Genomic DNA, 27671 nt, shown 5'->3' on the forward strand with positions numbered 1-27671 from the left:
ATCCACAGCGCTTCCTGCGGACCTGTCGGGTCTGCCTTCCCCAAGAAGCCTGGGGACCGAGGCTCAGCTCTCCGGGTGTTCGCACAGATGCTTCTCCCTCCCTGCCGTGCGGAGCGGAGCCCCTTGATCTCGGTCCCTCCTTGGCAGGGTCACTTTGCATCTGCTCTGTCCCCCCTCGCCGACACACACGGCACCAGGCAGTGGCTGCCTTCTCTGTTCCTGATAAATTCATTAACAACCTCGGAGGCTTAAACGGTTTGGAAGGATTCTAAAGTCTTCTCACTTGATGACTTCCACTAAGTTGAACATGTTTACCCCTTTCACAGGACCTGTATTTTTAGATCAATGACCTTTGGGTGTATGATTCATTCTGATTTCATTTTTTCCCAGCGGGCACAGTTTCACATAAGCCTATTTAAAAACAGTAAAGCAAGCAATGTTTTAAATGGAGTGTAATCTGTTCTACACCTGTTTCCTCAGACTGTTTTGGTGGAAGAGGATGGTCTCTACGACAAATTATGCTTCTACAATGTAATCCACCGCTAAAATATTTACATGTCTTTCTCTTTACATGAATATTTTAATTTTTTTTTCTTTTCTTTTTTTTTTTCTGTACGCGGGCCTCTCACTGCTGTGGCCTCTCCCGTTGCGGAGCACAGGCTCCGGACGCGCAGGCTCAGCGGCCATGGCTCACGGGCCCAGCCGCTCTGCGGCATGTGGGATCCTCCCGGACCGGGGCACGAACCCTGCATCAGCAGGCGGACTCTCAACCACTGCACCACCAGGGAAGCCCGAATATTTTAATTTTAAAACCAGTTAATTGAAAGTAATTTTCTGCAAAACAGCCGTACATACAAAGTAAGATATTTTCAGTTGAAATGACAGAAATATTTTCTAGGTATAATTATTTAGGGCAAGAATTTTGTAGACATTCCCCTGGTTTTCTTGTCCCTTATGTAATGAGAAATGCACCCAGGTAGAAATAACCTTTAGATAAAAAATTGTGTAACACAATCTGCTTACATTACTTTGTCCATTGTGGTAACCAGATTTTTTAATATATAAATTTATTTATTTGTTTATTTATTTTTGGCTGCATTGGGTCTTTGCTGCTGTGCACAGGCTTTCTCTAGTTGCGACGAGCGGGGGCTACTCTTTGTTGTGGTGCACGGACTTCTCATTGTGGTGGCTTCTCTTGTTGCGGAGCCCAGGCTCTAGGCGCGCAGGCTTCAGTAGTTGTGGCTCGCAGGCTGTAGAGCACAGGCTCAGTAGTTGTGGCGCATGGGCTTAGCTGCTCCATGGCACATGGGATCTTCCTGGACCAGGGCTTGAACCCGTGTCCCCTGCATTGGCAGGCAGATTCTTAACCACTGCACCACCAGGGAAGTCCCTGGTAACCAGAATCTTGATTGTAATAGTTAAGCAGTTTTCATACAGATCTTGATAACTCTATGTGACAATAAAAAAAGGTCCCATTTACCTGGAAACAAGATCAAAACTGTAAAACAATCTCTTAAGTATGACTGCATTTAGAAAGAAAGATACAATCTAGAATGCTAATTACAAAGTTTACTATAACTATCTGTATAAAATATACCACGAACAAAATTCCTCTTCTTTCTCCTCACGTTCTGTTACATTTACTTTGTATGTAAGAAACAAAGCACCCTTCTTACCACCTCTGCTTTGTGTCTGAAAGATTCACTTGTTCTTCTCATCTGTGGATGAAATTTCCAAACTAGATACCATATATTTTTGCGTCATTATTGGATTGGATACCATATAATTTATCATCCAAACCATGTCCCTGTTGAAAGTGAAAAGGATGGCTCTTATCTACATGAGGGCATGAGGTGAAAATTAGGGCTGCCACATGCAAATCAGATGTATAGTCACACTACCTTTATATGATGTAAAAGTTAAGTTCAGTTCCATCCACCATAATAACATTTTAATTCTTGCCCAATTCCTCTTCTGCCTCCACCAAGTAACACCTGCGTCAGGAAGCTTACCGTGGGTGGGGCAGTGGGGGGAGATGGTTGGCTTCTTTTTTTCCCCCTTTCTCCACCTTTTCCACTTATGTGATGCTGCTTTGGTATATTCTAAGGTGGAGTGTAGAAGACACGAAAGATAGGGGAAAATATCCCTCCTGATTGATACAGTTGCAACACGGTGTTGGTACCCCTTAAACAAAACAGAGGTGCAAGCGGACTTTATTGATTCCACACTGGCTGCTGCAGTGCTGGTGCTGCAGGCCATGTGTCCATCCATTAGGGCATTTATGACTCCCCACTCAGCACCTGAACTTCTGGTGGTTCCTCCCTTTGTGGGACCCATCTTACCTCTAGACAGTCCTCCTGGGTAGGGTCCCTTCCAAACGACTCCAGGCTGTGTCCCTTCCATGAAGTCCATAATTGGTCCATAGCAAAGACCCATTTTGGCTCTGCCATGGATGGAAGTATAACTTGCTCTCTTGATCTTCCAGCTCCAGGCAGCCTCTTACCATTAGATCTCTCCTAGCAAGAACAGCCCCTGCCTGTGTCTCCCCAGCCCTAGGGAATGCATGCTGGCCCTCTGAGGAATGTTCTTGGATCTCTGTCACTTGGTGAGAGGGAGAGTGGTGGTGGTGAGGCAGGGGAAGTCCACCGCACATCAGCCACTCTCTCCAAAATAAGCCCGCTGGCATCCCTGGGCTGCGTAGCTGTCTTTATAGGTTAGAGGGGAGTGATTGGTTAGTGCTGACCAACCCAAACCAGGTTTGGATTCACTGTTTCCTAGTCCATCTTATATAAGTGATCCAACACTTTGCTTTGGGGGGTGGAAGTGCTTGCTGTTCTCGGCTTTTAGGTCCACCCAGCCTGGGGTACTCTGTTATGGCAGCCTGAGCTGACTCATATAGTGATGCTGTATTTTATGGTCTGAGCCCCAGGGACCCACAGAAAACACCAAAACAGCAAGAAGAAAGTTACTGAATCTGTTGTTATCTATGAAAATGACATGTGTAAATTAATGTATACATAGTGTCTCGTTCAGTAACTGGCATGTAGTAGGTGCCCGGTAGATAGTAGCTTAAAACTCCCAAGTGTAGTGTGACTAAGGGACTTGAGCTGATCACCTTTTATCTACCTTTCTGGGTTCCACGTGGCTCTGGTCTCATGTGCATTGCTGGTAGGCAACTACTTCCTGCTTGGGAGCTCATGAGTCTAGGAAGTTGCTCATGTGTCTACAGGGCAGCTTCTGGGCAAGTTCTCTTTATCCAGACATTTCTATGGAAACTGTCTTCTGAAAACACAATTCAGAATACAGGTGGGTTGGGTGCTTTTGTCACACTCTCGATCTATAATGAATCCTTTGCGTTTTCTGATTAAGAGTGTTTTATAAGCAAGAGTGGCTTTAAATGTTTTGGAGTCAGAGGGTCCCTTGAGTAGTTAATAAAAGCTGTAAGGCTTTTCAGTAGAAAATGCCCATTTACACACACAATGTGCACATTTCAAAGGGTGCTGCATCCCCTGAAGTCCAGTAGATGGGATTCCCAGATTACAAACTCCCCAGGCCCCTAAGAACAGGGCTTCCACACTGTGATGAAGTAAGAGGTCAGGTTGATTAGGATTATTCCATAATCTTTTGGAAGGATGAGAAATTTTTTGCTTGGAATCTAAACTGAAAACTGAGCCCCGCTTGAATAAACATGTGTTCTCCATGCAAGTTTTTCTTCTTTTTTAAACATTGTCTGATCCTTCCTTTTTCCCTTCCTTTTGGCCACCACTACTGCTATCACTACCCTCTTAATTTTAGGCAAGGGCTTAATAGGGAGTCTTGGTGTTTATTTGCTTCTCATCCAGTGATGTCACTGCACCAAGATTTTAGCCTATACCTGATGGATTTCCCTCAGAAGTTTACTATTTTCTTCAAGATCATCAGTGTCTACCCAGGCAGAGGTATTATCACAACCAGAATCCTTTGAGAGAGCTTCCAAGCAGCTCATTTTACCTAAACGGTTGCATTAAGGATGACTGACAGCCACAGGGGAGGAGTGACCAGGGTGGAGGCTGGGAGGGAAGAAACACACACGCCAGGTCCTTGAGGCTGCATCACAGCAGGGGCTCAGAGCAAGATTGGGTCTGTGACTGGTATTCAGACATCGGAATCGTCACAGTTGAGTCCTTGGGCCCCCTTCTTTGGGCCCTGTTTGGCACTGCTAAACAGCTTTCAGACGGTAAACCAAACTATCAGAGATCGTCAAACTCTCCTCAGAGAACTTAAATTTTTCTCATGTCAAAGATCTTGGGACTTCCCTGGTGGCGCAGTGGTTAAGAATCCACCTGACAATGCAGGGGACACAGGTTCGATCCCTGGTCTGGGAAGATCCCACATGCTGCAGAGCAACTAAGCCCGTGTACCACAACTACGGAGCCTGCACTCTAGAGCCCACGAGCCACAACTACTGAGCCCATGTGCCACAACTACTGAAGCCTGCGCACCTAGAGCCTGTGCTCCACAATAAAGAGTAGCCCCCGCTCGCCGCAACTAGAGAAAACCTGTGGGCAGCAACGAAGACCCAACACAGCCAAAAATTAATTAATTTAAAAAAAAAATTAATGGGTGGGTTTTCTTGCTCTCCTAAAAGGCAATAGTTTCAGGACTGAAATTATATCCACTCAAATTGTGCCCTGACAATAGATCTTCCAGCAGTTGTGCTATACGTTTCTTTCTCGTAGCTGTAAGTTTTTTTAAAGTGTGCTTTTATTCTCTGGCTTTTGGCTTTTTCTAACCAACTTTAGGGCAAAGACAGTGGAGGGACTATTGCTAGGGCCAGACCATCTAAAAATGTGAAATAAATGCACTGCATTCAGTCCTCCCTACCCTTCCTTCAACCTGCTTTTCCCAACTAACCTTGACACATTCCAAGCAGAATTCACAGTAACACACACCCAAATGTTAACAAAGATGTCTGATGAGCTAACGCCCTAGCCATAATGTTCTCTGGATTTTATTGGACTGTAAGCTCCTCAAAGGCAGAGGCTATACTTTTTTTTTTTTCCCCCGTATATAGGTATCGAGGGAATTCCCTGGAGGTCCAATGGTTAGGACTTTGTGCTTTCACTTCCGGGGACTGGGTTCGATCCCTGGTTGGGGAACAAAGATCCTGCAAGCCAGGCGGTGCGGTCGATAGATACATAGATAGATAGAGAGATAGAAACATAGATAGATATCAATATTTGATCTCCAGTGTTTAAAAGAGTAATTATCACAGAGTAAGTGGGCAATAAATGCTCAAATGAATGGGTGACAAAGAATAGAAATCTTATAATTTTAATGTTGTTTTCACCTTCGAGTTTATTAAAGTGAGCGATTCGAAGACCTAAGACAATACTATCATTGATTGAAAGAACACATTCTTCAAAACAGCAGCCCAGTGGAACACCTACATCATTTTCTGGCCCAAATATCAGGCATCTTCATTAATATTAAATATAAACATACATAATAATTGGCAATGCTGCTGAGGTGTGCAGATAACTAAGCTTGGAAAGAATCTATTGTCAGAGCACGCTTTTCTATTTATCATCTTTGTCCTAAATAATAAAACAAATGTGTTCGCCAAGATCCTCATGGCTTTAAAATTTTGATTTTTTTTTTTTTTTTTTTGGCGGTACGCTGGCCTCTCACTGTTGTGGCCTCTCCCGTTGCGGAGCACAGGCTCTGGACGCGCAGGCTCAGTGGCCATGGCTCACGGGCCCAGCCGCTCCGCGGCATGTGGGATCCTCCTGGACCGGGACACGAACCCGTGTCCCCTGCATCGGCAGGCGGACTCTCAACCACTGCGCCACCAGGGAAGCCCTAAAATTTTGATTTTTAAAAGACAGACAGGGACTTCCCTGGTGGAGCAGAGGTTAAGAATCCGGCTGCTAATGCAGGGGACACGGGTTCGAGCCCTGGTCCAGGAAGATCCCACATGCCCCGGAGCAACCAAGCCCGTGTGTCACAACTACTGAGCCTGTGCTCTAGAGCCCGCGAGCCACAACTACTGAAGCCTGTGTGCCTAGACCCCGTGCTTCGCAACAAGAGAAAGCCCACGTGCAGCAACAAAGACCCAACACAGCCTAAAAAAAAATTAATTATAAATTTAAAAAAAAGAAGACAGACACACATTAACTTGTACTCAAAGTGTTTCTATAATTCTATCTTTAGTTATAACTCTTTGGGTGAGACTCCCTTATAAAAAGTCTGATTCATCCTTTGGATAATTGATACCTTTACAATAGGTCCAGATATACTAACTTTATTAAACTTCACTTTGGGGAAAAGACATTACTGCCCCTTTCCAATGTATGAGGAATCCATCAAACAGAGATAACAGAGCTCTTAAGAGAGAATTCTTTCAGAGAACAGAATGAGCTTGCCGATCACTAAAAATAACCAAGGATATTTATCAAAAAAAAAAATTTTGGCCATATAAGTAATACAAATAATCTTCCAGAAAATGTGTTGGTTTTCATCCTAGGATAATATTGAGTTTCTATGGGCATTTGTGTGTTGGCAAGGAAAGGTAGGAGGGGCGCCAGTTATTTTTTATATAGTTATGCCCACAATAGCACCAAATGATTTATCAGATGCAATGTAAGAAAATCATTGGACTACCTGAAGGTTCCAAGAATTTTTTTTCCACCTCTTCAAAATAACTGAGTTTTGAGAACATGGTGAAACACTGGCTATTTTCTAGTATATATACCACATACCCCACTACCACCTTCACCCACACTCACAAGATACTGGTATTTTTAATTTTCAAAGTAAATCTGTCTCGTGAATTAAACTATTGAATAGTCCACACTAATAAAACTACGTGTTCACATCCCGTAGTGCTGCGTACTCACTGCCCTGGTGGTTATACTCAGTTACAGGTGTGCACAGCTGCTGCTTAGGCAACATAAACACTGGGAGACATTCTTCTGAGTTGTTTTTCCCCACTTGTGGCATTATATATATTTTATTTTTGTTCACACTTTCTTGTTTATTTACTTTATGATCAGTTACAGGCCTCTGTGAGAATTTGTTCCAGGGTATGGGTCTAATATATGGTCACAAGACAACAAAAATGAAAGAATTTCATATAGGAAGGAATCCAACTGGCATGATTATTCTTATTTTAATTAAATTAGTTTATTTTTCAGCACATTAAATATTCTCAGTGATAAAAGACTGCATGACTTTGAAAAACGTAATATGCTTTCCTTATGTGACATAGCTTCTGTAGAGAAGATACATTTTAGTCTCAACCACATCATGGGACAGAAAGAAGGAAGGACATGGAAAAGTTACAAGACAAAAGTTGCTTGAGTTAAGCATTGATGCAAACTCACGGGGACTCCCGAAGCTTGTGCAGACCTGCAGGCATGTAGAATGCATGAATATCTGGAGGAACTTCTGTTTCTATATTTGATAAGCAAAGGTCATCCTGCACTGACTCATCATTTCAAGTTAACAATAGCTCTGGAAGTTATGCTGTACTACCAGTAATTGTGTAGTAGCCTCTACCCACAAGAAATCATGTGAAAGATGAAGTCATTAACTGAGATGAGATTACGGTCAACCGCATCATAATGTCAAAAAGCAAAAATACAATTTTTTTAAAAGTTATTTTCCAAATATGTGATACCACAGAAAGAGACAGAGAGTCTCCAGTTCGAGATGCGCCACCTTGCTGTGTGCCTGCATAGCCATCACATAGCGCTTCTGGGCTTCAGTTCCCTTATTTACATGGCAAACGAGTGGGACTGAATTCGCTAAGTCTCCTTCTCTTTGCAGCATTTCTATTTGTAGATATAAGTCCATCTGTAGCTTTTCTATCACCTCTTTTTGGAAATTCTAAGAGGAACAGGCCAATCCTGTCAGATCCTTTAGCCACCTGAGGTTTAGTTCAAAAAGGGGGTTGTGGGTGTTCCTGACCCGAAGAATCACTTTATGCTTCTGCAGAAGAAGACACTTCAGCGAGTCTTTAAACTTTTCTTTAATAAAAGTTACTTCCCTCATGTTCGCAGTCATGACATTTGAAAGACGGCTGAAATTCTCTACTTTGGATTTTTGTTAAAAGTAAGGGAGGTAGTAAAAACACAAGTGCTACCTGGAAAGCAAGTATGCTAGACCAAGTTTTTAAAGTTTTTTGATCCCAGGAATATTTTATACTCTTAAAATTTTTTGAGGACCCCAAAGACATTTGTTTTTGTAGGATATATACATAGATACAATGTTAGAAATTTAAAATGAGGCAATTAAAAAAATATTTCTTAATGTGTTTTAAATAATAAAAAACCTGTTAGATATTAAGAAATAACATATTTTATGAAAAGCATATTTTTCCAAACAAAAAATTGTTGAGAGGGTGGCATTGTTTTATATTTCATAAATGTCTTCAATGTCTGGCTGGATCGATTACAGCTAAGTTCTTGTATTTACTTCTGTGTTTCATCCATTTTAATGTGCTGCTTTGGTTGAAGCATTTGACGACAATTTGACCTCCCCCAGACATAGTTGGAAAGATAATTGTGGATCTTTTTTTTGATACTATACCAAAACTTAACAACTCGTATTTTTTTACAGGCTAGTGCAATATGGAGTCAGTCATATTAATAACTTTTTGTGTTTTGATACATCAAAATCCATCGTTCTACCTTGCAATTTGAACAGGTCTTCTCCTGTGCTTTATTTTGCAACCCTACATACTGATCATTTGAAAAATATTGGTTTGCTAAATTATAAAGATCTTCCAAATTCAATATACAATATCAGAACACCATATTCACTAACATCACCATCAGTCTCATCAGGAAAGTCCTTAATAATTAAGAGGGTACCAAGCTCTCAGGTGCCGAGTCTTCTAAAACTCTAATTTTTGCTTAAAATCTTGAATTGTATCATTGACAACAATACTGTTTGGTTCACTCTGCTCATTTTCACAAAAATATCTGTAAAGTGCCCAAGTGTGAATAACCATAGTTTGTCGGTTATTCTTTCAAGTAAAAATGTGTTTATAATAAAGAATCAGCTAGTTCAGCTTACAACTTAATCTCAAAGAGCTTTTGCTAAAGACAACCATTCTACTTTGGAATGCAAGCAGAGGTTTTTTATGGGAACTTCCCATTTTGTCACACAGAATGTTAAAAAGACTTGCCCTCAAGGATCGGAATTTAATAAAATAAATGTTTATTGCTTCATCAAGAACACTCAAATGGGGGCTTCCCTGGTGGCGCAGTGGTTAAGAATCCGCATATGCCAACGCAAGGGACACGGGTTCGAGCCCTGGCACCGGAAGATCTCACATGCCTCGGAGCAACTAAGCCCGTGCGCCACAGCTACTGAGCCTGCGCTCTAGAGCTTACGAGCCACAACTACTGAGCCCCCGTGCCACAACTACTGAAGCCAGTGCTCTGTGCTCTGCAACAAGAGAAGCCACCGCAATGAGAAGAGGATGGACTGCAATGAAGAGTAACCCCCGCTCGCCACAACTAGAGAAAGCCCGCATGCAGCAACGAAGACCCAACGCAGCCAAAAATTAAAATTAATTAATTAATTAATTAAAAAAAAGAACACTCAAATGAAAGTGAACTTTAAAAAATATAGTTAATTTGTGACAATAAAATGTACAGTGAGTACTAGTATATTTTGGTGTCAATGCTTTGTTTTACGCTAAGATGTCAGCAGTTTATCTCTCATTGCTTTTATACCATCGCTGTAGATAAAACGTAGTGGAAAAGGCAAATGAACTATAGGAATAGTTTTGACCTCATGGGTCCCTTAAAATGATCTCAGGGACCTGTGGTCCTAGAGTTCTGTGGTCAAACTTTGAGAACTACTCCAGAAGATTAATACTCTCAAAGAGATGCAATTTATCAGATGACCCTGAGCAGAGAGGTCCTGGTTGGACCCCCTGGAGGCCTGAGCAGAAAATGCTTGACAGATGGAGGCCGAGAGACAAGCAAAAGGGAGACGCAGTTACAGAAAAGGACAGTGGAGAGTCCCAAAAGCATTTCATAGTTGATATCTTCTACAGTTGAGTGTTTCTGTGTGCTATTCCCTAGATCTCACTGTGGAGGACTGCAGGATATTTGAAAGATTAAATAATCAGAACCTGAAAGCTTGGTTTTAAATCCTGGGTTTTCTTTGTGGATTTAGGCAAATCATTTAATATCCCTGAAAGTGTTCATTCTTTCTTCAGTAACATGTGAATAAAATTATCTAACTTAACTACCTTAAATGTATGGAAAGGCTTACAGTTTATCCTATCTCTTGAACTAGTAAATTCACTTCAGTGAAGTTACCTAAAGATATAAGGCCAGGAAACTGGTATGCACAGAGGTGTTCCCTGCTCTCTATAAAAGGTAAAGACCTCCAGTCTGTTAAAAGCAGATAAACCAGAACAATAATTTACAAAACAAAAAACAAAAAACAAAACACCTGTGGTGAATCTGCTGTGAAATATTCCATAGCATTTATACTTACCTATGTGAGGATTAACCAGTAGTATGCATCATGCATCACACTCGGGGCCACACTTGCTTCAAGTACCAGGTAACAGATATCGAATTACTAGTGGCTTCCACAGACTGTGGTTTGTTTTTCCCATCTAACAAGCTGTCCCAGGTAGGGGGCTGCTGGCTGGCTTTGGTTCAGCTGCTCAGCAAATACATCCAAAACCCAAGCTCTCCATTTTTCTGCTCCGTTACGTACACCCTGCTGACAGTTCATTTTTTGACGTATCACCTCATGATCACAATTTGGCTTCTACAGCAGGAGTCAAAACCAAATGCCAAGGCAGGGGGCAAAGCAGTAAACTTTGGTGGCAAAAGATTTTCTCCTTGTGTGCTTGACTCTTCGCACAGAATAAATGTACCTCCCTTGCTGCCTACAATAACCTCTCCTGACATCTCAACAAGCAGCACTGGGCCCCAGAGTCAGCTCCTCTGCACAGAACTAACGTGAAGATGGGCAAAGAAGGTGGAATTGGATCTGTCACAAAATGTTATATGCAAAAAATACAACACTATACAAAACGTGTAATCATAAATCGATTTTTAAAATAAAGCAAAAAGGGACTTCCCTGGTGGCACAGTGGTTAAGAATCCGCCTGCCAATGCAGGGGACACGGGTTCGAGCCCTGGTCCAGGAACATCTCACATGCCTCGGGGCAATTAAGTCCGTGTGCCACAACTACTGAAGCCCACGCACCTAAAGCCTGAGCTCTGAAACAAGAGAAGCCACCGCAATGAGAAGTCCACACACTGCAACAAAGAGCAGCCCCCGCTCGCTGCAACTAGAGAGAGTCCATGTGCGGCAACGAAGACCCAACACAGCCTAAAATAAATAAATAAATAAATTTATAAAAAATATATTTAAAAAGAAAAGCAAAAATATTTGCACTTGAAAAGTGCTTGGAGAAGGAAACATGCCACAGTTTGATAGTGTTTTTCTTAAATTACCGGGGCTAAGGGTACTTTATTTTATTTTAATTTGTTTCTCTATCCTCTGCTTGGTCTCCTTGAAGACTTCTGAACATCAAAGGTGAAACGACACATCTCCTACATTTGATGCTACGTGTTCCACTCAGTGCCATTAAGTGAAATTGAAAACTGTGTTGTTCTCATGTGTAACTGTTATGTCCAAGTAAACACATATGTAACCTGGTGTTATTAAGCCATCATCTCTGCCAATCCTTTGGGTCCACTACTCACATGTCTAATACTATAGTGAAAGTTGCAAATACAGGCAAATAGCAAAGCAATTTGTCTTTCAAGTATAAATTATACACGTATACCAGAAATATACTATGCATCTGAAATATCACAAACCTTTCTCACATCTTCCCTTATCTCTTCCTTTAATTCACAGATAATTACCAAATATTAACCATCTTGGCACACTTTAAGATTAGATCAAGACTGTAATGTTTAAAGTACATTTGTGGTATTTGACATACAGATACTTCATATATACTTGCTGGTGGTTAAAAAGAATATCTTTACGGTAAAATCATTCTAATGACTATCCCGTTTCTGCTCTTGCTGCAGTTAATAAAAGGACCTAGAGCTAAATATGCTCTGTGTGTTTTAATTGGTGTTCCCATTCCCCTGGGTTTTGCGTACCACAGAGCAGGAGACCATATCTTACGGAGATTGAGCTCTTTTTGGTAAAGGACAGCAGTATCTTGGGATGTAGTAGCTACAACCCTATACCACTAACACCAGTCAACTATTCTTATGAAATACTATGATGGTGAGGGAATCAATACTGAAATATGTATGATGAGCTGGTTTTCCTCAAAGGGGACTAATGGTTGATAAGTTAATTTTGGTCTTTTTGAAAAGCAGAAAAACCACCTAATTCATTCCACATTTTTTATTATTTTTAAAGGTTTTATTGAAGTATAGTTGATTTATAGCATTGTGTTAATTTCTTCTGTACAGCAAAGTGACTCAGTTATACATGTATATACATTCTTTTTCATATTCTTTTCCATGATGTTTTATCACAGGATGGTTTATCACAGGATATCACAGGATATAGTTCCCTGTGCTTCACAGTAGGTGCTCGTTTTTTATCCGTCTAGTATCTAATAGTTTGCCTCTGTTAATCCCACACATCTTTAAAATCATGTTAAGTCTGAAATAATTGTAGACTCACATGGAACTGTAAGAAATAATCAGAGAGATCCCATGTGACCTTTACCCAAGGCCCCCAACAGGAAGCTATAGTGATGCAGAAACACAAAGCAAAGTGATGTCACCGACAGCACGTTGGTGTTGATCTAATGAACATGCTGGCCAGGAGCATCTCTCACGTTGCCCTTAGTAGCCAAATACATTCTCCTTGTACCTCCACACTCTCCTTAACACCTGATAGCCACTAATTTGTTCTCCGTGTATAGAGTTTTGTCATCTCAGGAGTGATATTTAAATGGAATTACAGGCTATAACCTTCTGGGATTGGCTATTTTTCACTCGGAATAAAGCTCTGGAGATCCATCCAGGTTGCTCTGTGTATCAACAGTTCTTTTGCTTTTTTGCAGAGTAATATTCTAACGTATGGATGTACCAGTTTGTTTAGCCACTCACCTGTTGAAAGATGTCTGGGTTGTGTTCAGGTATTAGCTGCTTCAAATAAAGCTGCTGTAAATATTTGCGTAAAGGTTTCGGGGTGACTCTACATCTTCGTTTCTCTGGGATAAATGGCCTGGGGTCTAGGTTTTCCTCTTGGCCCCCGCGCACTCTCAAGTTGAGGGCCACCTCCGCACTCGTTAGGCTTCCAGGGCAATCCCCACCGGGACTGACAAGAAGGCTTTGTTACTCTCCTTATGTGGTCTCTGCTAACAGCCCCGCCAATCCCACTGACTGCCAACACCAAGGGGGCCCCTCACTGCCCAGTGAGGTCACAGGCCCAGGTCCCCTCCCAGCTCTCTGTGACATCACCCTGGAAGGGCGATGGGTGCTTCGTCACAGGCTGGCTGGGGTGGACCCCCACTTGGCCTCTGGGGGTGTGGAGGGGGCAGAGTCACAGCCCTCCTGTATGTGAGTGGCTGGAGCAGACCTGTTGCCATCTGAAAGCTTTCTGTCCTTCAAGCTTCTGCTCTCGTGGTCCTCCGGCTGGAGACCGCACGCTTCTGTTGGAGATTTATCTAGGTATTTATCTGTCTGTTGGTGTTTCTGGGGCTGGTTTCTTCAGCCCGAACTCTGGGATAATTAGGCAAAAAGAAAGTCCAAGCCACTCATGGCCGTGTTCTTTCCTGGTCCTTAGGTTCTTGGCTGGGCGGTCTCTTCTCTCCACTTTTCAGAGTCTGCTTATGTTTGCCTTACAGATAAAGGTACAGGCTTCTAGTTTTACTTAATGGGAGGACTCAGGAAAAACATGTGTACTTCAGCCCTCTAGAAGCAGAAGTCCAGCTTCATAGTTTTTAAGGAATAAGGAATTTTTGCTCTGTCCGGCATGCAAGTGTGGCTCAGGTTACGTACCACACATTTCTCATTGCTTCACAGTAGAGGAATCTTTCTCTTACTCTTAAAAATAATGAATAATTCCTATTTTTGAACTTTTCTTTTGCTTTTTTGAGCCTTAATGTGAAATCTTTCCATGCCCCTGCTCTCTGTACTGGCGTGTCGACGCCAGCAGGAACCGACTCCATCCCAGGTGACTGCCTTCCCACCCCACCCCACGCCGGCCTCTCACTATTCCTGTAGCAGTTTTGCCTGCACTACACATTTTGTCCTTTAATACACCTCTTGCTATCTAGTGACTTTTGCTATTTCATGACTTTCCCACCACCTCCTTGGCCTCATAGAGATTTTGTTTTTACAGTCTTCTGTGTCACTTACTTTTTATTTTACTAAAAATACTTCCTTAAATCCCTATTTACTTTCATATAAATGAAGCAGTAGTTTCTGAACTATACTATAAATAAACTTCTAAATATATAGAAGCTTCTTAAAAATAAATCTGGAATTTTCAGGATAAGATTAGCATAATGCACAGAACTTCCTAATATATCTGATCACTTAAAAAAATCCATTAGGTAGTTTACTTAATAAATTTTCTGAACACTAAAAAAAAAAGTAACAACTGCCTCTGAGTTACTGTTTGTATTTTATACATGAGAATCTGAAGCTTTAGATAAAATCAGCTAGAAAGGAAAAGGGTCAGTGGTTGTTAATCAGCTATAAATTACACTGATCATATATTATCACCTTAACCAAACCAATAACCAGTGATTGAAATATACAACCAAACTCTCTTAATGCAGCTTATTATTAGCTTCTATTTACATATAATTGTTAGTAATGACTTTGTAATTATTAAGCTGTTTCTTACATTTGCTGCTTTGAATATCTGATGATTTATTGTTTAAAATATCATGTTATTGCCCATCTTTTATGATTTTTGAGCATTCTTCCAGGTTGTGGTAATAAAAACATTTAAGGATTACTTACTTTTATCTAGTAGAAAATTTGCAACAGTGAAAATAGGAACCAGACTAATTTATAAAACTGATTTTCTGATTTTGATGAGAAGTTTTAAAGGGGAAAGAAAAAAAGGCTTGAGGTACAAGAAGTAGTTTATACCTCAAGAGTAAACATAGCTTTCAGTCAGTTTGCTCTGCTCTAAGCATTGGTTCCGTTTATGGAAAGTCATATGTAAAGCAACACATATCAAATCATATTTTCCATCGACAGTTATAACTTATAGAGGCTATTGCTGCAAAAAAAAATCCAAGTTATAAAAGTATTTTCAGATAAATCCATTTTTGGACATCCATCATGTACTGTTTAGGTTAGGAGGAGATTATAAAGAAAATTTTAGGTGGAGGGAGAGAGATAAATTAGGAGTTTGGGAGGAACATATACACACTACTATATATAAAATAGATAATCGACAATGACCTACTTATAGCACAGAGAACTCTACACATTATCTTGTAATAACCTATAATGGAAAATAATTTGAAAAGAATATACACACACACACACACACACACACACATATATATATAAATGTGTGACTGAATCACTGTGCTGTACACCTGAAGCTAACACAACACTGTAAATCAACTATGACTCAACAACAAAAAAATTAGAACAGTACTTAAAAACACCAATAAGAATTCCTTGCATTTCTATAGTGCTTTGTAATTAGCAGTCATCTACCTACATTATTTCATTTAATTTGATTTTCAAAAAATTCTATATGCTAAGCATTACAGTTATTTTAGAAACTTCAACATTCGCTTTGAAAATCCCTTTCTTTGCTAATCAGTGGATTTTCTGTGTGTTCTAAACGCCCATTCCATTTGAGATGATTTCATCATATACACCATTTATCCTTATATTTGCACATCCATTCTAAGGCAAAACATTTAAGAGGAACCACACAATTAATTTCTATTTCATAGGGTGTCTGCTTGTTCAGTGGTACATGGGTGACTAAGTAACCACTGTGCTGCCATTGTTCTGGGTGTGCACCTAACCTCAATGCCTGAAGGAAGCTAGGAGGCCAGAATCTCCCTGTTCCTGGTGACACAACGTGGACAACCTCTTTAGGTTCTGAAGCCTGGAACGCACAGCTCCTGTTTGGGAGACTCAATTACTAGTCCACCTTAGAGTGTAGGTCAGTGTTACACTTACGTGTGTTTACTAAATAATGGCTAGGTAAATACAGTGCTAGAATAAGATTTTAAATCTCATGCCATATCTTTTTTAGAAGACTTTTTCATGTTTCAGCAAAATGGTTGTGTATAAAACAGGACATCTGTACAAACTACGTACACAGACCATAAACAGCATTAAGTGAATGTGCTTGTTGCAGAGACTTACCCCTCTCCTTCCTGAGCACCGCACTGGATGACATGTCCCTGTCTCACTTAAATTTCCTTAGGGCACCTGACTGACCCAATGGACTGTGAACAAAAGTGAAGGACATCACTCCCCAGTCTGGCCCACAGAAGCCGCCACTCTGCGTGTTTCTTCTCCTCCGACTGCCTGGAACGTTGATGACCCCACTGCTCCCTTGGAAGCCATACTGTGGATGCAGAATATCCATCACCCTGGGTCCCTGAGTGACGGCAGGAGAAAGGCTGCCCCCCAACCTCTTCAGCTGGCCTGTAGTATTGCATGAGCAAGAAAACATTTGCACAGTGTTTGAGCTTCTGCACAAGTTTGCATCTACTTGTTACGGCCAGGGATCAATCCAGGTTCGTCAGCCTCAGGTTTATACATTTTTAGAGGCCAGCTTTATGAAAAGGAATACAAATTACAAACACAAAATGCACAGAAGTGAATTTTTTAGAATGAGATTTTTTTTTTTTAAATCCCAATAAATTATAAAAGACTGAGAAATTTAGGTGCTTTCTTCCTGAAATCTCTTTAGGCAACTACCAGGATTCCTTACACAAAACTGCTTCCTGGTTTGTGGCCTGGATTTCCATCCCACCTGGAGCACCTTAACCCCCCAGCAGCTCCCAGCTCTCACAGGGGCTTGGGGGAGGGGCTGTGGATGCTGGAACTTGAGTTTCATTAGCGTCATCGTAAACCTGCCTTTGGCTCCGTCACTGAGCAAATCCTCACACGGAACAACAGTTCCTCAGGTCCACCAGGAGCCGAGATGAGAGGCACAGGGACCCGAGACCACGAAGCTTAGTGGTCACTCAAACCAGCAACGCCCTCCTGAGATAAAGGGGCCTTTACCACACAGGCAAAGTAATTTTGCCAACCGTTTTCAAGTTTTTAGTAATTGATGTTTCTTGACAATACGACATACTTGAGGACATGGTTTCTACTCCTGTTACCTGGAGGACTGCTAGCCCTTTCACTGCTTTTAACTCCAAACACTGTCAAATTTCAGACCTTTTGTTCTAAATACCTGAGAATTAATTAATTTCACCGGCTTTCAGATTATACTAGAATACATTATGGAGGCATATATGTGTGTGTGTGTGTGTGTGTGTATACATATATCACACCAACACGTATACCAAATGTGTCAGTTTGTCTAAAAAACTCTTTCACAATTCCTATTCTTATATTTTTAAAAATATCATTCACTCAATGCCAATATAACCTTTAGTTAAAGAGACTGTGTGAAAATCCTTGAATTATGAGGCGTCACATTATCTATAAATTGCCCATACTTTATTCCCCCAAACTTCTAAGATTACTTAAATAATACAATATCAACCAAAATTTTGTGATCTACAATACCCATATTGTAATAACGGTCCAACGATGCCCCACAGTGTTTGAGTTTCCACGGAGATCATCACAAGGGATTAGATCTTTCTGCGCTGGGTCTCAGCAGCGAGCCTAGCCTGGTTCTGCTAACTGGTCCCCTTTCCTCAGGGTAGACTCACAGATGCCTCCCAGCAAATACTCGGACACCTGAGAACCTTTCGGAGTCAGGCGACGCTTTAAACCCACTCTGAAATCTACGAGAAGGAGCCCAGCCATCCTCTCAACCCACACCAGGAATCCTGATCCTTCTTTCTCCTGCTTCCCCAAGGGGACTTGACAACGAGATACAAGTCTCCTCTGAAGTCAACGCCCTCTGCCATTAGTCCTAACTCCTCTCCTTCTACTCCCCAAACTAAGTAGAACTCTGTGTCCTGAAGTCTGTCTTTCCATTTAGCATCTACCAGAAAAGCAGGACAAAGAGGAAATGATAAAATGACACCACTTGCTTTCTCCTCTAGTGACCTTTTCCCTAGAAACGGTTCATTAGCCAGATAGAGAGAAACCAATCCATAAAAATCATCCTGAGGTTTTGAATGTTTAACATCCATGAGGGTTGCAGCATTGAGCCATACTGCCCCCTAGAGGTCTTTTGTGGGCACTGACCAGACTGGCTGGGTCACTGAAATAAAAGGTTCTATGTGTTTCAGATATACTGAAAGATTTGCTGAGACACGACCCTCAGTTTGAAGGATTGGTGTTCTTGCTTTCAAGTCCTGTTGGGATTGCAAAAGGGAATTTTCTGCTGTTTGAGAGAATAAGAGACTTCCTCTTACTAAAATTTAGAGTGAGTTTAGAGCTCTGGATGACACAGAAATCTTGTGGAAAAGAACATGAATGCTATTATTACTCGGAGCAGATATGTTTAGATTGGGGACCGTTTATTGTAACGGGGCTTTTATTTATCCGTGAAAGGTTTTGCATAATGCCTGGCACGTAAGTGCTTAGCATATATTGAAGGGAGGAAAAAAAGAAGGAAGGAAGGAAGGAAGGGAGGGACGAAGGAAGGAAGAGAGGGAGGGAAAATTGCCATATGAAGTGGCCAGTCTGAGATGCAAGGCATAAATCTTGTGCGGTCAGGGGGAGAAGGGGACTCATTTCTGGTACAGACTTGGACTGTGCTTGCCCAACCTGACCAACACCCTATGCAGCCTGCTCCCTTGGTGGCCCAATCTCACCTCAGCCTCTCGTGTCCCCTGCTTCCATCTCTACATGCTCTGGGAAGGGGAAGACTGTATTATAAAGGAAGGAACTGTGTCTACCAGCTGTGCTGTAGGAGACATATCTAAGAGCTGGTGGAAGGAAGCAGGAGTCATACTGCAAGGCAGAGAGAAAATCCCTGGAGGACATAGCAAAAGGGCGGGCAGCCAGCTGGAGTTGGGGGGCAGCCCAGGAGAATAGCAAAAGCTATGGTTGCCACAACAGAGGAAGTAACAGCTGAGGGTGCAGGTCCAGCGAGGGTTCATGCTTTCTTCAGATCTGTCATGTGAATCCAAGAGCCTATTCCTTGGAGTTTGGTGGCACAAGAATTGGTTAACAGTACTTGATAGGGGCCTTTGCAGTGAGGTTGGAGGGAACACTTCTGGAAGTGTCTTTTTCAATAGACAAAGTCTCCAGGTTCCGTGGTGTGATGCGTAAGGTCTTTGTTGTCTCTGAGGATGAGCTGTGAGACGATTGCTCTACCAAAACATGGCAATTTTAGTAGAAGGAATTAGGCGTCTGCAATAGTGGAGTATCTCTCCTTTTATCAACTGGTGTCAAAAGAAGCAGGAGTCAAGTGCATTGGGCATCTCAAGGGTGAGAATTTGTGAGTTCCAAAAGGGGTGGATCTGAACTCTAGAAGAACCAACAGGGACTTCCCTGGTGGTGCAGTGGCTAAGAATCTGCCTGCCAATGCAAGGGACATGGGTTCGAGCCCTGGTCCGGGAGGATCCCACATGCTGTGGAGCAACAAAGCCCGTGCACCACAACTGCTGAGCCTGTGCTCTAGAGCCCGTGAGCCACAACTACTGAGCTCCCATGCCACAATGACTGAAGCCCGTGCGCCTAGAGCCCATGCTCCACAAAAAGAGAAGCCACCACAATGAGAAGCCCACGCACCGCAGCGAAGAGTAACTCGCACGCAGCAACAAAGACCCAACGTAGCCAAAAATAAATAGATAAAATAAATTTATTTTAAAAATTAATTAATTAATTAAAAAAGGAAAGACCAATAGCAATGCTTTTGGCCAAGGTATTTGGGTGACCTCTACAAATTTTGAGTCTTAATGCTGCTAGTGGTAAGCACAGTGAAAGTGCTGTAAAACTGGTCAACAGCACAGACTTATTAAAGCACCTGGCCAGTAAAATGGGTTCCTTGATCACTATGGAGTTCGAGAGGAGTTCCTCAGGTAGGTAGGGATAGTCTTTTCCAAAAGGACTTTAGCCTCAGAAGAGGCAGTGGCCTGTCTATACGGAAATGTGAAAACATACAGATCATGACTAAAACATATTTTTATCCATTAGACAGAGGAAGGTGTATGGAATTCATTTCTAGACCTTGAATAGTCTATTAGGCAGTTTAAAGTGTCCAGGAGCAGAGTGAACAGGCTTCCCTGGGTTGTGTTTTGGACAAGTGGGAAAAGTGAGGGACTTCCTGCGACCTTGTTAATATTTCCCCACCAATAGAGATTCGTGAATGCCATCATTGCTTTTCAGTAGAAAATCGTTTAGTACACGTACAGTGGTGAGGAGAAGAGTGGGAATTTCAGAGTCTCCAACAGGAATAGGTTGTTATGTGGTTCAGACTAGAGCTTTCTCTTTTTATCAAACCAACGATTGTTGAATTTCCAATCTTTTTTTTCTTTTCTGAGGCCAATTTTTGGGCCTCCCTAGGCAGTCTTTCTAAATTACCATGTGGGGAAATATCCCTTTGGACCATGACAGAGTCTTCACTGCTGTTGGTCTCTTTAAAGGTATAATTCCTTGTGAAAATATCAGCAAGGTGACTTTCCTTAGCTTCCAGAGAGTCAGGTTTAGAGTGCCCTGGAATATTAAGAGCTAAAGTGGCAGGTAAAAGTATTGCATTCAATAATTCCTGAACTTAGAGACAATTTTTAATTTTATTTCCACTGGAAGTAAGAAAGCCATGTTTCCACAACATTCCAAAATCACAAGCTGCTCCGAAAGTAAATCTGCTATCCAAATAAATATCGGCAGTTTTGTCCTTGGCTAAAGTACAGACCCATGTAAGAGCATATAATTTAGCCTAGTGGGCTGAAGTAGCCATAGGTAAAGATGCTGCCTCAACAGCATCAAAAGGAGTTGTAATAGCATATCCAGCACAATACTTGCCATTGTCACCTTTTAAATAAGAACCAGGAGTGAACCATGAGAAGTCACCTTACCCAGTGGAATTTCCTGCAGATCATTACAAGGAGACAGGAGGTGGCCCATCAGCAATAGACAGTCATGCAGGACTTCGTTGGTGATGGAGAGAAGAGTAGTTGGGCTAAGGTTATTACAATGTAAAAGAATTATGTGAGGGACAGTTAACAAAAGGATTTCACAGGAGGTGAGGTGGCTGGCTGAGAAATGTTGAGTGTGATGAGAACTCGGGAGAGATTCTACTGCATGAGGTACGAAAGTGGTTAAAAGGTATCCCACAAAAAGTTTCTTGGTGGCCTTAACCAAAAGGGCAGTGGCTACAATGGCTCTAAGGCAGGGGGAGTATCTCTGTGCCACAGGGTCCAGTTGTTGGCTGTAATATAGGTCCATGATGGTCTCTGTGTTTTTGGGTGAGTACCCCAAGGGCAAATCACCTCCTTTTTACATACAAAAAGGAAAAGGAAATCTAACAATTGGGATGCCCAAGGGCAGACAGTTTCATCAAACTCTCCTTTAAGTCCTTGAAAGCTAAGTCATTTGGTTCTTCTTATAAAATTGGGCTGGGGTTGTGGAGTAAAACTCATAGAGGTTTGGCCATAAGTGGGAATTTTGGAATCAAATTTCAGCAGTTACTAACTAGCCCAAGAAAACCACGCAGCTGGTGCTTAGTTGTAGGTTTTGGAAAATTTAGGACACCATGAAGTCTATCTGGATCTAGGTTTAGTCTTTGTTCTGACATCAGATGCTCTAAATATCAAACCTGAGTTGGGGCCAACTGCAAGTTTTCATTGACAACCTTATGTCCCTTTAAGGCTAAAAGCTTTAGCAAGTACACGGTAGCTTTCTATGAGAAGGCGTGAGAAGGAGAGCAAAGAAACAAATCATCCACATATTGCAAGAAAGTAGAACCTGTAGGGAACTTTATGTCATCCAGATCAGCCTTCAGGGTTTTTGAGAAATAAAGACTCTTAATATAGCCCTGAGGCATTACCACCCAGATAAATCGCCTTTCTTCCAAAGTGAAGGCAGAAAGGTATTGGCAAGCTCCTTCAATTGGGATACTAAAGAAAGGACTGGGTAAATCAATTACGTCTGGTGGGAATGGATGTTTGTAATGCATGAGGGTTTGGAACAAGAGGGTCTAGGATAACAATGTTTGTTGCTCAGAGGTCCTGGACAAACCTCCATCCTTGGTCCTTAGATTTTCTCACTGGTCAAATGGGAGTGTTACAGAGCTAGTACAGGGGATAATGAGGCCTTGAGCCTTGTAATCTTCTATTACAGGCTTTATGCCTTGAAGGGCTTCTTTACTTACAGGGTATTGATTAATTCTGGGAAGAGGTGTTGAGGGGTCTCTTTGAATTTTGATGGGAGATGTGTTGTGAATTTTGCCAATATTAGTTGGAGATTTTGCCATAAGAAAAATGGTAGTTGATTCAATAGGGACAAATGATCAGTGTTTCCAGAATCAGTTCTATTACCATCAGAGACGAAACAAATAAAACATGTCAAAATTTCATTTAATTCACCTGGTAGATAACTTAGATGACTACTGACAAATTCTAGAATTATTTCCCCCTTTTGGGAGAAATAAATTCCGGCATGATACTTCTCTAAGAAGTGGACAGGGCAGAAGAACTAAGGACAAAAGAGTTGATCTCTCTTAAGTGGCCTAAACAAAAGGGAATAGGTTCAGAGGCAGGAACATCTTGAGGTTCGTTAGAGATCCCTACTATTTGAACTGTTCTAGGGGCTGCTTTACAGTAGTGCAGTTGAGCACCCAAAGTGTGGCTCTGCTGTCAGTTAGGACTGGAAGTAATTCATCCCAAAAGGGAGAAATGTTTCTCCAGACCAATTAAAAGGGGGGACTGGGAAAGGCCCATAGTTCCTCAGAGCCCTATCTTTGAGAATTGGGAGGACACTGAAAAGGTAGGTTAGAGTGCTAAAGGCACCCAAGGTATTTAATTTGTGACAATATCTTTTCAATGTCCTGGATCTTTGCAATAAGATCCCCCAAGAAACTGGGGTGGGACGTTGGTTTCCTTTAGGAGCCTTCTTTTCATGGAGTTGAAGATTAAGAACTTCAGTGGTCTCCCTTTGAGGTGACTCATCTAGGGTATGAGAGAGCTGGTTTGCCAAAGTAACCAAACCTGGAGTGGAAATAGTTTCCCTCTCCATCCTGGTCCTTTTCACTAGAGTGTGTGTCCTCACAGAAGGGACACCCTGTTTCCTCTCCTTAAGATACACATTCTCAGAACTTCACTGGTGGCGCATTGGTTAAGAATCCACCTCCCAATGCAGGGGATGAGGGTTGGAGCCCTGGTCTGGGAACTGGATCCCATATGCATGCTGCAACTAAGAGTTCGCATGCCACAACTAAGGAGCACATGTGCTGCAACTAAAGGAGCTAGTGAGCTGCAGCTAAGGAGACCGCCTGCTGCAACAAAGACCTGGCAAAAGGAAGGAAGGAAGGAAGGAAGGAAGGAAGGAAAGAAGGAAGGAAGGAAAGAAGGAAAGGAAGGAAGGAAGGAAGAAAGTAAGTTCAATTCGTGGACATATTTAAAAAAAAAATACACATTCTCTCACCCCTCCTCCCACAGGGGTCAGAGAAAAGAGAAAAAGGACCATTTGAAGCCCTTTCTGTTGTTGCCTTTTGAGACTTTGTAGCTGCCAGATGCATAACCTATTTATACCGAGGTTATGCAAACTTGGTCACGCTTCTTTGGAATGTTTTGTTTTCCATCCATTTTTCCCTGCTCTTCCCACCTTCAGTCTTAACTTTCATTTCTATTTGTCTGACATTTGGCCAAATCAACTTGAATGGTGCCTAAAGGGAAGCAGAAGAAAATAAAGAATTTTTTTTGTTTTCATTCAAAATATGAGACTCCAATATTGAATTAAATTTTTAAAATAACATGTGTTTCCTTTCATGCTGACTGCCTTTACAATTATGATGAGGTTGCACAGTGTGTCTCCTTGGAGATAATTACTAGAATACAGATTAAACATAATAGACACCAATAGTGGAAGTTACTCAATAATGTACCACATATTCAATTCCCCCCACCAAGAAAATCTATGTATTAGATCTATAAATAGGACAGTTGTTTATCATTCTTACTTCCAATTCTTGGTCGATATAATCAACTAACTATAAATATTAAAAACATTATGAATCATATGTCATTTATAATATATCCACATTATCCTAGTGCTTATACACTAAAGTTTCTCTTTAGAAATCTTTGACAAAACCAGGAAAGCTCTTCTTTTTAGCAGGCCCTATTAACTAACTGAATCTTTTCAAGAACAGTAAAATAAATGTTCACAACTCAAACAAATAGAAATCAACCAAGCTGTGATGTTTTTCTAAATTTCTACTGAATTCATACAGCACACCATAGGATAAATATCACTCACACTAACTTCTCAGTTATTTTATGGTGAGACTCAATTTAATTTCAGAATTCTGAGCAGTGCCTCATACTCTTATCTTAGAGAAGGTGGAGGAAAGGAGAGGTGTGGCCATGGCCAAGTTCCACCGATAAGATATGGTAACACTTCCCCAAAGAGAGGCAGAAACTTGACCCCTTGTCCCCCTTTTTTTTATAAGCTAGACAAGATGATATCTAATTATAACTTGTCTTATTTTCTTGGGGAATTTAGTGGCAATCTTCTTCTATTTAAAAATATATTAATAAGTAATTATCATGCATGTTTTTAGACAGAAAACAAAAAAAATTCTCAGATTATTTCAAACTTCCATTTCTTTACCTTGTAAACTGGCTATATTTTTGCAGTGCACTAAAACCTCAAGGCCTTGTACCCCAAGCACAAGAAACAATGGGAAGAGCCTGTCAAATCCGTCTTCCCCAAATCAAGCATATATTTTTACATCACAAACATTCTAGAGTTTTGGTCTATAAGACAGATTTACTCAAAGAGGTCCTGGATCAGTGAGTCAAATCTCTTCCAAATCCACTCACACTCATACCTTTAGTATTTCACAATTTCTACCAAATGGTCATTCTCTCCTCCTAGCAAACTTAAGCTTGTTTGGAAAATCTTACAGAATGGTGTAACTTTCCACATTCAAACATTCCTATGTCTAAGACATGTTTTATCTTCAAATTGTTTTATATGCAGCAAAAAAAAAATAAATGAAATTCAACAGAACTTTAATTCACATAAAATATTCTTTCCCAATTAAGTGATAAATGCTTTAGGAATTATCTTTTTTTAAGTTAACTCTCAGTGGCTCTTTTACTCAGGAAAATACTGGTTTACAAACTTTATCAGACCACCAAGATCAATTTTATATCTAAGTAGAATGAGTAAATTTGATCACAGCCCACAAACAGAATCACATTAACCCTGAGAAGAGAGGATGACAGCGAAAAGAACCCAAAGTCGAGAGAGACGTAATGAACCTGAGTGTGACCACTCCATTGTCTGCTAGCAATCCTACTGGTGGAAATTCAAACACTTTCCCATAAATTAATTCCAATATAGAACTAAGCATAATGAGATAATAAAAAAGGAACCAGTTTGTGTGTCAGAAACTGAAATCACCTCTTCATATCTTTTTTAATATAGAAGATATCTTTGTGTCTTTCTTTCCTTCTGTACACACTTACTCAGAGATTATTACATCCCTGGTAGTGTTGGGATACTAGGCCCTTGGGACACATCCGGGGGAAAAGAAGCAGGAGAAGATTTCTGTCTTTGTGAGGGGGAGACAAAATTAACAATAAATCTGATAAATAGATAAACAGTGTAGCATGTAAGAAGATGGAATTCTTAGGGGACAACGCAGAACACTGTAAGAGGAAAGGGCTGTCAGTGAGAGGAGGTGTCTGCCCGTGAGTTAACAGGAGGGCCGCCTGGGCCAGCTTTGCTAAGACGCTTCCAATTGACTGGAGAGATGGAGAGAGCCGGTAGGCAAGCCGTGCGGGTACCTGCAGCAGGGGTTTCAGAGAGAGCGCGGCCAGTGCTGAGAACCTGCGGAGCGGGTGCGTGGCCCCTCGGAGGATTTGTTAAACACACACAAAGTAGAGCTGATGTTATAAGGAACCCCAGGCACCCATCGTCGCCCAGTGTCGACAGTTTCAACAAGTGGCCAATCTTGGTTACCCAACCCATCCGTCTACCCCACCCTCTGGATGATTTGGAATGAAATCTCAGGTGTATCATTTCATCTATAAATATGCAATGTGTATCAATAAGAGGTAAAGGCAAGACGAGCACCTGGACCAGGCTGCAGTGGATCAGGGTTTTGTTTTTGTGTTTTAAACCTCTAATGTTTAGTCACAAAGAGTGTTGTCAATGCGGTCATTCACTCCATGGCTCCGGGTCAGAGGCTCTCAGCTCTCTGCTTTCTCGTCCTCACTGCACGCTGCTCTCCCTCTCCACCTGTGTCCACTCTGTTATCCAGAGTGACATAAAGGAAACACTGACTGACTTTGTTTAGGCAACTTACAGTAGAGTTTTACTTCATCAGGTCTGTTATCACATCGAAGAGCGTTAAAGGAGCAGGTCAGTTAGACAGCTGTATTTCAGACTAAAACTATAGGCTTTGTTTATGGCAAGTTTCCAGGTGTGGTTTAAACACAACAAAAATAACGATTTTCCATACTAAGGGCTTTACTATGTACTCTTCCTGATTAATTGTGTTCGGACAGTTTCGCTCTCTCCTCATCACACCTTCATCTAGAGAAGCAGCAGAGGCTGGAAAACAACAGATTTCCAGGAGCAGCGGACGGGACTGTGGGGCGAATCCAGCCTTGGTCCCGTCACCTACTCTTGGGACCCTGAGCAGGTCGCTCAGCCTCTCTGTGCCTCAGTTCCCTCCTCTGCAGCAGGGGTTTATCGCACCTGGCGGCTGCCCGCCGGACCTCACACCATCACAGCAGAGACAGGGGATGAACGGGAAAGGGCGCGTCCCTTCACAGGGTGCTGCGTGCACACACGAGGGCAGGCAGCAGCAGGGTGGTCCAGAGCAGGGGCTCTCGGGTGTCAGGCAGATCTGGGTGTGAGTTCTAGCTCTGTGTGACCGTGGACAGGCGGCTTTACCTTCTGATCTTCAGTTTCAACATCTAGAAAATAAAGATAATTAGAGAACCCACATCATAAGGTGATTTAACAGCTTAAAAGACATCATACATGTAAAGCACTTAGCAGCAAGCTTGACTCATAGTAAGCCATCAATCTACAGCAGCTGTTCCTACTCTTATCGCTTCATTTCTAAGTGGAAGGACCCTAGAATCGCAGAAATCAAGGGGTTTCCAGAGAATACTTCCTAAGAGAACCCTTTAGGGCTGCTCACACAAGGTCCCATCTCTTTCCTGGATCAAATTCACCCCAGAGCTTCCCTCAACTTCTCAGCTGGCCCCTTGGATATTGGCTGTGGACCTGTCCTCATCTGCTTGGAGGCATGTCCTGGTCAGAACCGTACTTCTGGACCTAAAACAAAGGAAAACTGAGCTCCTGTGCTGAAGTCCAGGGAATTTCCGTTTTTTCCTCAGCCTTCTTGGTATCCTG

Source organism: Leucopleurus acutus (assembly GCF_964270905.1).
Source record: "Leucopleurus acutus genome assembly, chromosome: 4".
NCBI classification, from domain to species: Eukaryota; Metazoa; Chordata; class Mammalia; order Artiodactyla; family Delphinidae; genus Leucopleurus; species Leucopleurus acutus.